Source organism: Contarinia nasturtii, unplaced genomic scaffold (assembly GCF_009176525.2).
Source record: "Contarinia nasturtii isolate CC-2019 unplaced genomic scaffold, AAFC_CNas_1.1 Cnas_scaffold_695, whole genome shotgun sequence".
NCBI lineage: Eukaryota > Metazoa > Arthropoda > Insecta > Diptera > Cecidomyiidae > Contarinia > Contarinia nasturtii.
In genome coordinates this window covers 3,967,348-3,981,670 of record NW_022198046.1, presented here as the reverse complement: position 1 = coordinate 3,981,670, position 14,323 = coordinate 3,967,348, and positions in this window count along the sequence as shown.

Below are 14,323 nucleotides of genomic sequence, written 5' to 3'. Positions count from 1 at the left end.
CCGAGTCATGACGTTTTTGAATTTTATTGTGTTCGGACACATTTTGATGAAATTGCGTCTTCTTCGCAATACACATGTACACCAACAAATGAACGAAAACTATAAATCTCTTATCATTATGGAGATTGTTTGTGTCATGCCATAGTTAAAACCCCAGCCATAAATAGTGAATTCAATTTAACAAAGAGGAACCGTCTGTCTATATTGGTTGCCGCATAAAATCTAGGCCAATCGAAATGAAAGTTATGCATGACTTCACATCCATAAGAAAATTTGTCAAAAAAAATTGAAAAACCTGCTATTGTAAATAACGTAACACAACCGACTTTTTGCAATGCATTTTCTATTGTGCTACGGACAATGAGGGAACGAAAAATCATCAAGTATTTTTCGGCAAACCAAGTGACTTATAAATTTTATGGCAATTGTCTACACCCATATAATTTATGTCACTTTCATGACTGGCACTATTTTTCACCAACACAAACTACATAAAGATTCTCCCGTCTCACATTTCACGCTAATCTACACAGCAAGCATTTTACGTGATTTTATTGACTGCAAGCTTAGGATGAATGGATAATGCATTTATGTTGTATCGCCAAATTGAATTTGAATAAGTGACAATAAATTTCTGTTTAAATGTCGTTTTCTTCTTTTTACTGAAGTTTTCTTCTTTCTCAACTCTCCTTTCTTCTCCCTTTGGTCTCTCGATTCACTTGCTTTGTTTGAATTCTTTGACACTGGTTGCACACAAAGAATTTGTATCGAAACAAACAATACGTACGTCGTACAACTATAAATATTGCATACTTTAATTTTCATCTAACGACGATTTAATGCAACACACAATGCACGAAATTTTTGCTTGGAAGCAACTTGTTCATCATCTCATGTTTGTGAGAATTGTTGCAATTTTTAGTGCTACTGTTCCCTCCAGTAAAATACTACGTCGAGCCTTTAACGATGTAAAACGAACAATATAATTTAAGGAAAGATTTTCATACCAAACGAACAAGCAACGACCGAAAAAGAAACTTTCACAAAGTTGCCATGGTAAACAAATCTCAAATATAGACAAACGTACCAAGGAAAAAAAATAAATCACGACATTATTATGCGCTGTTTTGTATTCAGTCATAAAATTGATTAAGAAACGGAAGCACACATTTAATTCTTGCGAAGCATTTTATTTTGAATAAATACAAATAATAAAATTAACCAAAAAATTCTATCAAATTTCGAACATTCGTTTGTTGTTACATACAATACATGAAACGAGGAAATAACATTCGCAAAGCGAACCGGATCACAGTTTTTGGATGCAAGACAATCAGAGCATATACTGAGCATAGATATATATCCGGGATATTTTGTGAGTATCCGATATTTATCGCAGCCAGACATTATAATGGAGTGAAAACAATAGAAGTGATTGTTATAGGTCTAAGTATAAAACCATTTACATTACTCCAATCACTATAACAATAACTTCTATTGTTTTTACTCTATTTCAAAGTCTGGCTCCAATGAATATCGGATACTGACAAAATATCCAGGATATATAGCTATGCTTAGTATATGCTCTGAAGACAATGTTTCAATTTTAAAAATGGGTTCTTTCTGATTCATCTTTAACTCAGATAGAAAACTCGTGTTTTCAAATGTTTTTTACCTTAAATGTTAAATATACAATTCCGTGTACCATTTCTATCGAAATTTTAGTATGAATGACTCAAACATTTTTAAAAATTATCTCTCAGCTAAGATTACATTCCATTTTGGTATTTGATCATACATGGGCACAGGGTGTGTGTAAGCCAGGATAACCCCCCTTAAATCGTCCGAGGTACCCCCGACGACAGCCGAAAATTCCTTCGATTTGCTAGTGTTTTTTGCGAAAAAAGTGAAGACCTTTTTTTACTTTTCAAGTTTGTGAGGAATAGAAAAATCTTTAAAATTGCTAGGGCTTTTCACGACAAAAAATGTCTTGATTTGCTAGGGTTTTTTGAGTAGCCGGTGGTTAAATTTTTTGCGTGCTCATGTATGCATTTGATTCCATTGAATGTTTATTATGAGAAGTAGGGCTTGTCGTTAGCTGACATAATCAGCACTTATAGATCCAGTCACGTATTTTATTTAAATCGAATGCTTGGGTTAAAAGTTACGGGCTAACAAAGTGTGTGCACTTCTACATTTTTGAAATATAGCAAAACAAACACATGAAGAAATTCCTCAATTTAATTTATGTCTATCGCACGAGAAAATAATTCAAATTATAAAAACAAACGTTATATTCTTAATATTATAAAGAATCAGAGCGATAATTCTCATTTGAATACTGAACATTTCCATTTACAAAAAGATTTAAATGAGTTGTGTGTAAAGGGGGCATGGATTCTAATATAGGTCATATTTAAACTCCCCAGTATTTCAGGACCTCTAGCAACTTTTGCCAATTTTTTTTATTTGCTAGTTTTTAATAAGAGAAAACTTTCGAGTTCTTAGGGTTTTTTGTCCGTTTTTGCCTAAATTCTCACATCCCGATCAATTTTGATCCGAATGGAATGAAAGACCCGTGGGAATCTTTGAAAGGGATTGAATGTAAAATTAATGAAAAGCTTGTGAAAAGGTTTTATTTTTGCATTCGAAATGAATAAAATGTTATGCAAAAATCAAAAGAATAAACATTGCAATTCCATCACATACACTTTTCAACTATAACTTTCAGCTCAAAAAAAAAAAATTAAATTAATTAAGAACAAAGTTCCCAAATGTGCAATTACGACAAATAAAAGTTGACAATATTTTTATTCGTCAAAAGTATTTGCAATTTATTTGAACGCAAAACATTTGCTATAGTTGTTGAAATCGATGATAAGAATGTTTATTGTGTTTGAAACTATGGAAAAGTTTCAGTTCATCAACCGTATCACTTAAGTATACTTATCAACGCTGCTTGACAAATATCACACACTGGCCTTATCAAAGGAAGCATTGCAAATATTTGAAATGCATTTTGAATCGTTATTGTTGGCTTGTTCTTCAGAAATATTTAAACGAAATACCTGCGGGTGAGCACTGCCGAGAATATGCTACAATGGTCCGTTCAAAGTTACCAACAGCTAATGTGATGCTATTAAATGAGCATAACCGGCGATAAGAGCGATGCTTCCAGATATTGCCGGAATTTCAAAATTTCACATTTTATACAAATGACCATGTCTATGAACTTTAAGTACGTCATTAGAAAGAATAGCTAAATTATTATTAGTATTTTGGGTGAACATGTTGTGGCTTTTTCAACATATCAAATGAGTGCGACGCAGATGTAGAGAAACATCTAAAATATTATTTAGTTATGTACGGCACATTTCTAATTTGAAAGAATTTAATTCTGGATTTACTGAAATATACGATCAAACACCTTTTAATATTTGCTCTTGCACATGTATTAAGCTGAAGATTTAATTGTATAATTTATGTTTATTCAATGAAGATGGGTAAATGCAAATTTTCTTTGAATATTTGCAAACACCAAGTCTCATATTGACACGTATCGCCCATGACACTAGATTTATTATCAAAATAAATGATGGAAAGTAAACAATAAACTGTCACGTGTTTATAATTCCCATACAAATAAAACCACAATACTTTCTAACTAAAAAAATTGAACAACATCCAAGACCGAGAGTTTCGTGTTATAATAATTAACTGTGAAGATAAAACTAGATTAATGATTACATCAATATTTGCTGTATTATCTCAACTTGAGTTAAGGTTTGGATTTTAAGGATTAAAATACGCTTTCAAAATAGAGCAATTATAAAAATATTTTTTATTAATGACGTAAGACTCGATGAATTTCCATTTTACGCAGTTGCAATAAAAGCTGAAGTACTGCATATTACACTAAAAACGTGCTTTTGTCGAAAAAAAGAGACTTTTTGATAAATTTTCCACCATTCGCCACAGTTAAGTTGAAAGAATCAGTCGTTGTTCAGCTGTTGCATCCTCCAATTAATTCACATTCATCGGATTATGTGAGAGCTCGTTAGGATTACATCGTTCTTAATATCGAACAAAAGCCTAGATTTGCGAAAACGAAAGAGCCTACCATCTTTATTCAATTGCAGCTTGAGTATGACATCATTTGCTGAATTTTCTTTAAAATCGTAACAATACGAAGTGAAGAGATATTCTGCATGACAACAATTAATGTTTTGGCACAATTTACAAGAAAATAATTCCAATAACAAACAAGCGCGACGAGAAATATTTTCCATTTTCAAGTGAATCGAAGCATCAATTCTCATGTGGATCGCTGTTGCGTATTTACTGAAGAATGAAGAAAATGTGAAATGTGTTCGTACATACCAGAATAAAATCCGCTTTGAAAATGTTTGAATAAACAACTGAGGACGCAACAATGGTGGGTAAACAAAAAAGAAAACTAGAAATAACAAAGACAAAAAGATAACAATCCCGAGTGGAAAAAAAGTGACTAAGTTACTATTGACTGTAAGTGACTATAGTTAGCTATATTCATGAATTTTAAAATTTTGTATGGAAAACAATCGACTATAGCTACTCAGTCAGTCAGGCGATTATTTTGGGACGTTTTGACTATCGGGTGACTATGATTATTGTCAACTATAGTTAGCTGTTACAGTTAACCATAGCTTACTTTAATTGATTGAAGTTAAATAAATTTAACTAAGGTTGCTTGTTTTTACAGTCAACAGTCAGTTAGTTTGTCCCAAAATAGTCAGTCACTTTTTTTGTACACGGGCAAATGCCGATTTGAAATGCTAGTGAATGAAAGAAAATGGCACAGAAAGTGTATGATTAACATTGATAATAAGACAAAATGGAATTGTCATTAATCTCTTTGACCAACATCGACCGCCAACTCGATGAAACAATAAACGAAAGGTTAAATGAGAGTTGCATTACAAAGAAGTCCATACCAATGAACGATGACGCGATGGCCACAATCACACAACAAAAACGGAATTAACAGTCGAAGCAAAAGAATTGTGTTGGCGTAAAAATGCTGTTCTGCATTTTTCAGTTGTAAACTTCTTTTGAACACTCATTTTTTAACAGTGTCAGATTGGGGAAAAAAAGTTCACGGCAAATCTTTTTTTATGTTAAAAACCTGCCATTTAAATTCGTCTAAATTATCGTCTTGTTTTTGTGTCTATTTGATAAAATTCATTGCATAGATTGTTGTTGGCTGTGATGGTGGTAGGAAATTTGATATGAACGTTGCAACATCAGAATGTTCAGCCGAAGACCTGACACATACTGAGAAGGAGAGAGGGTGATAAGGAGATAAAAAAGAGAAAGAAAAAATGGCAGTCGACAAATGTGAGTTGTTGTTTCAACGCCTCCACGCCTCAAAAGCTTTTAGATTTCAAAGTTGGTTTTTTTGCACTCTTGTGCTCACCATTATTCTGATATCAGCACTAAACGGTGCATAAATGACATAGACATCTGTTGGACAGTGTAACAAAAAAAACCATACGACAAACGACAAATGTGCTCTATTTTGTCCATCGGTCACAATTCGCATTCATCAAACCGAGATATTTTCCCAAAGCAACCACCGTTTCATGTTCAAATAGGAGCAAACATAACCAACGGTTGATAGTTGGTTCGCATTTCATCTCGGCTCGTTCCGAATATTTGCACTATTGACGCACGTATGACATAATGACCGCCGCATGATGCTGACTATAAAATCACAACCGAAACACAGATAGCTTCGGCACGTACAAAAACGATTCAAAGTTGACAATATTGTGGCTTTGACGTTGATCGCATGTGTGCAATGTTCGGAAAAACAGCGACCAATGCAAAAAATCGTACGATTCACAATGGGAATATCATTTTGCCGATGCAGGCCATTTCCGCTGCTTGGTTGATTTTCCATTCAAAACATTCGAAACTATACGATCATGGACACAGCGCAGGGAATTTCAAATGCAATACTTATCTTGCAAGCGCACTTATTCCTCTCCAGTCCGTTATCGCGACATTTTTATTTCACTTTTTATTGAAATGAAATGGTATGGGTTTTTATCAGAAACTAACAAATAATTTTTAGAAGTATTTAATTAGGTTTTATTTGATTTTTAGAATAAATAACTGTGCGCCATTCAAATGCAAAGCATAAAATAAGATTGGCGATGCTAATTTCATTATAGTACGTGAGCTTCCATTTGATGTTTGATTTTCACTTGTACTTCATACTAGAGGTGGCAGCGAATACTTAGTTTGATGACTTCATTAAACTTCATCGTTATTATGCCAAACTTAGTACGAAAAAAGTGCAACTAGGTAATAGACGCTTTCGTTGACACAAAAAGTACGTGAATAAAACATATACAACGGGATTTTTTCAGTTGGATGCGAATATTTGTTTGTTCAGGTAAATATTTTTTTTGCAATCGGCTTGTATATTTCCATTTTAATCACTGAAACTTGACTTCAACCGACTTTCTTGTGATTAACTCATCGAGTTCGGAGAATTCATAAGCCAATTTTTTCCATTGGAAGTTCGGTGTGTAAGTGGATAGAACAAGATTTAAGAATAAATGACAAGATATTCATTTGAGATTATGCTTACTAATCCGCTTGTTAACCAGTTGCAAAAATATACCATTAGTTTAATTCATTTTGTTTTTTTTATTTGAATTTTCATGACGAAAGCGAAAAAAGAATCAATTTTAGTGCTTTCCCAAATCGTCGATGGTAATAAAATAAAACAATTTTGAATGTAAGCCTTCGAATGAAGCGGATGAAGTCAAGCTGTGTGACTGATGGTGATGACCAATTTTCGATTTGATTTCCGAACCAGTCAAACGTGCTGGAAGATTTGTTTCTCGGCAATTCTCGAAATCGATTTGCAGCAATATGCAAATATTTCGATACGAATTTCATTTCACATTGAATCGATAGTTCTCGGTAGTTGGAATTTTTCTCTCAATCTATCTCATGCTAAAATCGAATAAATATCAAATTGATGCCATATTATCAATGGATATGTTTGCCGATATTGAGATCACTTATTTGCAGCCGATGTAGTACATGAATATGAAAGTGAATATAACATTTTGCAATCGATATTGTGCGCGTGTTCTGTGTGAAGTGGAGAAGAACCTGTTGGTGGTGGTTTGGTTTTGATTTGTATGGAAAACACGATTCACACATTAGTATCTCTCGTTCGAATGATAAAATCGAACCGATTCTTCGTCTGCATATTTTCGCATCGCAATCACAGCAAATCAGTCTGACTTCAGCATTTGTGGAACATTTTTATTAGCATCGCTATTTCTATAGGCATTCAGTAGTTAATATATTGCTTACGCATCGTAACATTTACTATAGCGTTATTTGAGCTGTCATAGTTTGATTTCTCATTTGAATGCCAAATGTAAATGTTAAAATGAATGAGTTTACTAGAAATTACGAATATTCAGGTTAAATTTATTATCATTTTTTTGTATATTTTGAATGAAATGTTTAGAGTTAATTTTCAATTCGATTTCCCATTAGAATGGTGCGCATTTTTGTAAAATGTTGTTAAATTCAACCAAATAGAATATCGTTTTTAATATCTTTCGACAACCTCACCGTAAAGGATTTACACCCGTTTTTTTTTTAAAGATTCAATGAGATAACTTTCTAGATTGGCGCTTTTTTTCAAACTCATACAATGGAAAAGATTCAATTTGAAAAGGAATCGCGTCAGTGATGAAAAGACGAAAATAAATTTTATGATGAGTTTCACTCGAATTCCAATTGCCATAAAATCCGTTTGATGTCAAAAGTACCAACTTATTGATTTTGAAGATATCTTTCTGTAGGAAATTTAATAAAGCTCCTTACACCATCGAAACAGAACGAAAAATTCTGAAATCGCAAACAATCAATTTCCGCCTTAATTTTTTGATAGCATTCAACACAAATGGTGCAGATCTCCGGTTTGATATTTGATAATAATTATTGCATTAAATCATATCCGGTTAGGATTTCAACGGCAGAGCCCAGACGAACATGATAGTTTGAGATTTATTGGTTGGTTAGCTGGTATTCGTGTAGAACAATTTCGTTTTTCGAATGAAAAGTCAATTACGTGTACACTAGTGAAAAGCACTTCAGGATGATTGGATGCATAATATATCCCTTTCTCCGAAGCACAGTGCTAATGAATGTGTATATCAATTCGTTCAAGTTGAACGCGCTGCATTTCCAAGTGGAATTTTGTATGCAAAAGCATAGAGAAAATCCAATCAAGCAAGCAATAAGTTTGAGTGCAATATTCATCAACTGATTAATGCATTTGGCAGAACTTTAAAATCGGATTCGATGCAAAACCACGCAAAATTATTTGAATATATTAAATATAGCGTGTTTTTTGTGCGCTATGTTTCACATCGAGAGAGAAATCTTGTTTCAATACATTTTCAGTGCGTGAGTTTAAAATTGGAGCATTCACAATCCAAATTCATATTCACCGAATACAATTTGTGAAATTGTGCTGCAATTAGTTTATCAAAAGAAGATTGAGCGAGTAAATCGGAACCGACTTGAGCATTTTTGACGTGAACGCTCGCGCTTCAAAACCCATTTCTAATAGAATCCATTTGGAGAAATTTTAATTATTGCGAAGCAGAAGGATAATCAAATTTTATTGAAAAATTACTGCAAGCTATTTGCCATTGAATAAAGTTTGCAAAATGAATGTTGAACATCTCCATCATGTCATAATTGCAGCATTCGGTTGATAGCATAGCTGATCAAAGCAAAAAAATGAAAATCTTTAATAAAAAGCGTATTCAATTTAATAGTTTGTTATGATGCGAACGATATTTAATATGCCATACAAAGTATGCTTTGATTTACAACATTTTAAATAATGTTATTTACATTACACTGCTTATCGGTTTGTTAGCGACATTGACAGACGTTTTGGTTTCAACTTTTATGCGAAAATTGCAATCTGTTTTTTCCACAAGAATGCTTACTTTTTAATGTTTGTTGACATGTACAGAAAAAAACGAACTCTATCTGTGGATAAATAGCGTCTGATTTTATTTTTCAAATAAAAAGTAGCGAATTCTTGTAAAAAAACAGTACCCAGCTCAATTTCAGAAAAACCAAGCGACTCGTTTCTTTTGTTTTATCATTGCGACAAATTCATTGCGGAAGAGTTAGAGAAGAAAATACAAAAAGAGAATATATACGGTCTATAATCATTTACGATATAATATAAGGAATTCCAACAATAAATCCCAGCGAGTTTTACGTGTCAAATGGCTTGAGGGCTCTTCAGACGCACGTATGATTATTAGATGCGTGTCTATTGACTTTCACCAGAAAAGAAGACAGAGAGGAAAAGTGGGTGATAAGGAGCTTCCTTGAACGGCTTATACAAAATTTATCTCCGTGAGTTTCGTTTTGCGTCTCTTGAGAAAATGTAATATCTACCGACAACGAGAGAGAGAGAGAGAGCAGGGAGAACGAGAACGAATACACTCGTACAGCACGCGTCGTATTGCAAGCAAACACCTGATCGTGCAAGAGAATTCTTTGTTTGTTTATAGATTATAGGTCGCGAAACTCTATACGAAGGTGACATAGTATGTACGTGCATGGAAATTCACGAACAAACCAACGGAATCCATTATTAATTTATTGCTTTTTACAAATAAAACATGTGCTAATGTGATTCTGTTTGCCTTTTTTAGTCGCATTGTTTCCGCTTTTTGTTCTTCATTTTTTTTCATTCGAATTCTGGTTTTGCAAGTATTTATCTCATAAAAGCCTTCTTTCAACCATGAAAATAATGTAAATGTGTGTATCAATAATTTATATCGATACGTGTTTTTTCATGGTAATTTCTATGATTTGTGAAGCAAATAGTATTTTTCGAAACATTGTTACGCTTTTATATTCTTCAATTTATCCATAATTTAGTAGGAACCAAAGAGCAAAGTGTATCATCGATTTTTTATAAGCCATCGTTGACGAAAATGTGCAAAATTTTTACTATTGAATCATAAACGATAAACGACAAGCAATCTCTATTGCACTTATTTTAAAATGCTGTGCTCGAACAGTTTTATGAATAAAATAAAGTGCACGATTTTTTTCGTCACTCCGAAGAAATATATGTAAATGACACATTTAAAAGGGAAACAATTTGGTTCGGAAACTATTTAATCTGAAGATAATCAATGCGTTCATCGTGGAAGAGATAACAAAGTTAAAAAATGAGAAATTTTCAACTAACTTTGTCACGAAAATTGCGTCTGCAACGAACACAATGTCGATTATTATTATTTGCTTATAATCACACAATTGTAACGAAATATATTGAACACAATATGCGCTCTCACTTGCGCGCGTATTGTATTCGGTGTACATCCATCCACTTGGTTATACATATTCATTGGATGTTGAACACCCACTTAAACGAGCATGGCACAAAAGTAGATTGCTGTGCAAATGATCTAATACACAACACACTTTATTTACCGAGTGTCGCATCAATGGCGAAAATGAAATTGACGATATCATGGTACACGGAGCAAAAAGTGTTTTCTAGTCAAATGATTGGATGCTCGTTTGATGTGGTATGGGATGCTGTTGAATGACATAAACGAGAGTTTTTGCTTTGGTGCTGTTGCTAGTTGTCGATTTTGTTTATTCCGTCACATTTCGCATATTATTTATGCAATTTCAACAATTTTTGGAACGTGTACAAAATGTGTCACTGTTCATTTGCTGAATAAATCTTCAAGTTATCACACTTTCTCTCCTTATATTTCAAATTGACGTTTATGCAATGCACTTTTTGAATATATCTCATGATAGCAATACATCGACACTTGTTTAAGCCGCTGAAAATAGCTTTATTCGCTTCGCGTTCTCGGATTTTCTTTGAAAACAATGCTCGGAGAAAATGCACAGAGAGATAGAAAGACGCACTATTACCATTAACAAGAGACACCTCAGCATATTTGATTGTTTTATGCATTTAAGTTTCATCAAGAATTCTTGAAACGCATTTCGAATCGTTTATTCAATTGTGTTTGTTGTCTCAGTATGTTTCAATAAACCCTTCCGAGAGAGAGAGAAAAAAATACAGACAAAATGGATAACTGTAACATTACCATAAAACTGCAACACGCCCGACACTCAAGCAATATGATACGGCACTTCAGCAAGTGCTGCTAGTTATTTATGCAGACGACATTTCATTTGAAAGCTAAACTAAATCATTTTCATAATGCACAATTTATGGTGGTGCGTTTATTGTTTCCTTTCGTTGTAGCAACCATTAAAATAACATTTTCTGCTTTGTTATATTGTTATGATGATTATGACGATGAACGACGACTGATCCCGGTTAATTTTCTACATCAACAAGTTTTATCTATTCAAAGAATTACATTTTGTGCTATTTAGTCTTTTGTGTTGATACATCCTGTCACTTTATGACTGATGATGATACTTCATTTTGCATTTGTTCTTGGTTTGGACATAAAAATATACAAAGATGAATATAAATGGAAGAACATGTTTTACATTCAAAAGCATTGCTCTCACACATTCTGCAATGACTTTTACGCATCGCTTACTTCGCGTTGAAATCACTTGAACATACTTCTGCCATGTTCAAATTAATAAAGCTTCAAAATGCACAACTATCCACAATTCTATTATTTTAATTTATAGCCTCTTTCAGCTACTTTGTGCTAAGAATATTTTTCATGTTTGAAAAGTCATTATTCAAGTCAGGGCCAATGGTTTTTTCAAAAAGTTTTCAATTCGTACTTGTCAAAAGAAGCTAACTGCGATTAAGCCCCAATTGAATGAAGTGTGACACACGGGAAAGTTGTAATAAAAAATAAATAAATAAAAGAACACGCCGAAGGTCTAATAACTCGCCAAAATTTTAACGAAACGTAAAACTTGAAAAGGGACGAACAAATTTCCAGAAATTTTGAAGAAATTATTCTGAATTTCATAAATTCCAACTAACCTTCTTAAATATCAAAATATTGTTTATTAAACTATATTGATTGATTTTCTTAATTTTGCTCTCAGTTTGAGTTCGTGTTCCATGCTATTGAATTTTTTCGCTCTTATTCACAGTTTGAATTGCATCTGCTCTAATCACCAATCACACTTGACTTCGCTTCTCTTTTTCACCAACTCGACTGACCTACTGTAATAAGTAATTACTCAATATTCAAGTGTGTGTACAGAGTGCTCGACATTTGAATTGATAACTCAAAAATTATGTCATGGTGTCGTTGCATGTGGAGTTCTCTCACTGTTTTTGGTGCAATTAGTGAAAATGACGTTACATGAAATTGTGATCGTACACTTGCCATATCAATGCCGTCAGTTCAAACCACCACTTGAAAATCTCGTTGAAATTCTCTCGCATCTCTTTCTTTATTTCATGCTTCTCGCACATTTCTCTGGTGCTGACGCCCATAAAACCCTGCGCGCCAAGAAAGTGTATTTCTACATGCGTACATTCAGTTTATTATGTCATGTTCCCATGATTTAATGTGCCCTTCGTTATCCGCTGGCAAATATTTACATCGCATCCCTGCGACCACATAAGAGCAAAAAAAGAAATGAAATGAATGTAATTAAAACTGTTTTTTCGAGGTTAATCATAATTTTCCAACAGAAGAAAATAATTAGCAAAATGCAGAACTACATGTGCGCAACTTTTTCCTCCATCTGGTATTATTTTATAGTTGTCGTTGCATCGCACACACTTGGATAACCATTTTATTTTCAGCAATCGTTTTCCATCGAGGCAATTGTTTTCCATTTCCTTTATTTTTTTCCCTTGTTTCGAAAATAACAATCGAAAGCAATATTTTCGCCACAAAGTTTCGCTTTCGATTGCAGCTTGCGTTTTTTTCTTCCACATTGTTGTTGTTCGGTGATTTTTTTTGTGTGTGTTTGCGGGAAGAAAAACTTTGTTCGCAAAACTAAAAGTTTAATTCAATTGGGATTGAGTGTTGAGCAATGCAACACGTAACTCAAATGGGAAAATGTAATTATTTTTTTCTTGCGTTGCTTGCTATCATGACATCTACTATTGTGTGTTAAATATCAACAGCTCATTTTACCAATGAATGTTTCTTGGTGTGTTGATTGGAAGGAGAATGTTGAAAAACTTCGTGTTTTCATTGTAAATGATTTGTAATTAGTTTGGTAACGTGTTTTGAAGATTGTGTGGTCGATGCAGAATTTCCCTCGAGTAAAATTCGCCTCAATTGTTGCGAAAACAAAAGCAAACATCAACAACAAAGATTACCGCTTTTCCAAGTCTAATTGTTTATTCCATCATTTTAATCGTTTTTATCGAATACACACCGCAACCAATACCAATCCCATACGCAGTTGTGCATTTTCAATACAATCGTTTCAAGTTTTTTTTCTTCTGTTCTCTTTTACATTTTCGAAAAGAGAATCTAAAGTCGAAAAATTGTTCTATATATAGAACGAATGAATTGAAAAAAGTGTTTACGTAATCCCGTATCGACTTAAAGGATATTTCAAAAGCCACTATCAAATTGATGTTATTTCAAGAGATGAAACGAATTGCACGGGGCAAAAAAATCAGAAGAAAAAACTAAGTTTCTGTGATGTGATTTCGATTCACCTACTAAAAAATGGAAAGGTTGTACGTTTTATGATCTTGTACGTAGTGCAAGAAACCTCCATTCATTTCTATCATCAATCGATGTCACTCACTTGGGGCACACTGAAAAAAATGTACACAATGCTCGGTGCAAAGCAAACGATAAATAAAATTGTAAAAGTTGTGTCATCATACGCACAAAATGCACCGTAAAAATGGATCTATGCAATGATTGAGAGGAGTGTGATTGTTTGCGAAATAAAGAGTGCATGATGCACAACAAATAGCAAGATCACTAGTGATAATCATCGTAATATTGACTATATAGCAAATCATTTTAGCACTTTTTAAAAGTACTTAAGCAGCTGCTCGAGCTGTAGAAATCAAATAAACATTCAGTAATACGACGAAAACATTTAACAATAAACATGAGAAAAACAGAACGAGCAATGAGTTTCGGTTGACGAATTTTCAGTGTGTCAATTTGCCAATCCATCTCTTTTTCATGAACAATTCGGCATGCGAGTGTACATCTAACATATGAACTGAACAGGAACAAAAGGAAACTCAACCAATCACTGTTGATCCGGTGTATCAGAGAATAAAACAACAAGAAGAAAATAAACCATGCGC